This window comes from Sinocyclocheilus grahami, unplaced genomic scaffold, assembly GCF_001515645.1.
Source record: "Sinocyclocheilus grahami isolate Dianchi unplaced genomic scaffold, SAMN03320097.WGS_v1.1 scaffold616.1, whole genome shotgun sequence".
NCBI classification, from domain to species: Eukaryota; Metazoa; Chordata; class Actinopteri; order Cypriniformes; family Cyprinidae; genus Sinocyclocheilus; species Sinocyclocheilus grahami.
In genome coordinates this window covers 269,331-271,624 of record NW_015505795.1, presented here as the reverse complement: position 1 = coordinate 271,624, position 2,294 = coordinate 269,331, and the positions used below count along the sequence as shown (strand labels likewise).

The 2,294-nt window shown below is 34.6% G+C and overlaps 1 protein-coding gene across 1 annotated transcript in view; it reads right to left on the bottom strand.

Moving 5' to 3' along the window:
- The window catches only part of b3galnt2 (beta-1,3-N-acetylgalactosaminyltransferase 2), a 37,726-nt gene that overhangs the window by 20,302 nt on the left and 15,130 nt on the right, over positions 1 to 2,294 (bottom strand). The gene's annotated exons all lie outside the window — the stretch shown is intronic.

Here is a 2,294-nt window from a genome sequence, read left to right as displayed (position 1 = left end):
TGTCATTTGCACTTACATATTGTTGCTCTTTTGTTAGTTTTGATTGCTTCTATTGTCGCTTTGTCGCTTCTATTGTCGCTTTGGATAAAAGTGTCTGCTAAATGACTAAATGTAAATGTAAATATATATATATATACACACAGTGTTGGGAAGGTTACTTTGGAAATGTAATAGGTTACAGATTACAAGTTACCCTATTTAAAATGTAATAGTAGTGTAACTTTTTTAATTACTTTATTAAAGTAATGTAACTGCTTACTTTTGTTTAATTTTTGATGACTTTTTTTAAACATTTCTAATGACTGTTTTCAACTGCTAACCATTTTCAAACATTTACACCATGCGGGGTTAACCTTACAGTAGTGCTCAACACTCATTACTGCCAGACTTCAAAAATCCTTCATCACTTCAATGAAGATAATTGATATTATTCATTAAAATAATTGAACACATCCACCACAAAATCAGACTTTAGTACCGCCTTTTACTTTGAGATTGATCTGAAGTTCAATGCAGATTTAAAATCATAAGAAATTGTTTACTGATACTGTTTTTGAAACCAAATATTTGCAACCAACTACAGGAAACACTGCATCTAACAATGCTTTGAAAAAAAATAAAAGCATATACATCAACTCAAATACGGTTATCTAATAAGCACGTGTCCCATTCTGTGTACTAAACTCCTGAAACATTGGTGTCTGTTTGTATACGACGATAGTTTTCTCATGAAGTGACTCAGAGCAGTTCTAGAGATTATGATTATGTGTTCTGATGAATGCAAAAACCCATGAATTTTGTCATGTGACCAAACCCTGGTTAAATAAACAAATCCGCCCAAGAAGGGTTAAAGATAAAGCCAGATGTCGTGCGCAGACGGAGCCGTTTTCACACGCCGCTGCACAATAATCCAGACATCAGCACTTTAAGAGACTCGTCTGCTCTGAACTACTGGCTCTCTTAATTAGAAAGCAGCCATTTATTACCCAGGAGATCAATTGGAGGAACAGAGTCGTTAATAGAGAGCAGCAGACTCACTGCTTCCCTCGTCCTTGAGACAAAAGCCAATTAAAGGTGGCGCAGACGAGAGGCAGAAGCGCACAGATGTGGGCTGAACAGCCATCAGGAAAAGCTTTTAGAGCCACACAGGAGATTCTCTCACTGTTAAAGAGCTCATTAGCATAAGGCTTCGCCAATCACCACTAGCAAAGTCCAGAAGAATCCTTCTGAAAGCATCTTCAAAACTCTGAAAACTGAGCTGCGGCTTCAATTTAAAGTTCAAACCGTAATTGTGTTTCAACTAGTGCGGTCCACATTAGTGCATCAACAATCTCAAAATATCCTTATGATGTTACTTGATGAATATTCTAAGAAACGTTTTTGTACAAATAATGTAAACAGGCTTGTGTAAGTAAATGAATTGCTCAGTGCAAAGAAAGAGAAGTAATGGGAGCCTGGTATTTCTATGTTCTTTTTTCATGTGTCTAATAGACATGAACAAGTTCTTTGAAAAACATCTATGAGCTTTGAAACATGCTCTATGTTGACTATGGTTTCACTAATAATAAACACATTATTTGTCCATGCCCATGTTGATTAGAGCAGTGTTTCCCAACCTTTCTTTAGTCGCGGCACCCTTTGGAAATTTTAACAAACTTGTGGCACCCTACAAAAATTATTTTGTCACAATATTTGAATTTCTAACTTCGATATGATAATTTGAAAAGTATAGATATTCGGTACAGCAGGGAAGAACTGCAGAATATAATGTCATACAGATATTTTTAATATTATTTAAAAAAATGTGTCTATCAATGGTGGCAATCGGTAGGCTAATTTCTAATGAAGAGACCAATTTATATGACAGATTTCAATGTAGGCTTTTATTCATATGTAAACATTGTGAGATAGCTACTTATAATGATAATGAAAGTTTTGCTCACTCAGTGTATTTTTGATTTTACAGCTGGGGTCATTTTGGTGCAGTAGCACGAGATTGATTTAAAACTTTGAATTGAATAAAAAATGACAAGGAGGCTAAGCAGCTAATAATAAAATAAGAACAAATAAAGAAATTACTAATGATAGCACAAATAAAAAAAAATCACGATAGGCCTACAAATGAAATAAATAGCTTTTTAGTTTTTCAGGTAGGTCTAACACACAGTAGGGCTATTAAGAGAATTGATTTTTTTTACCAATTATCCAAATAATGTTTAATCCTAGAAAGCTATTATTACCAGAACACGTGAGCATAACATAGCGGTTAGCGGATCAATGAATGAGAGGGCAGC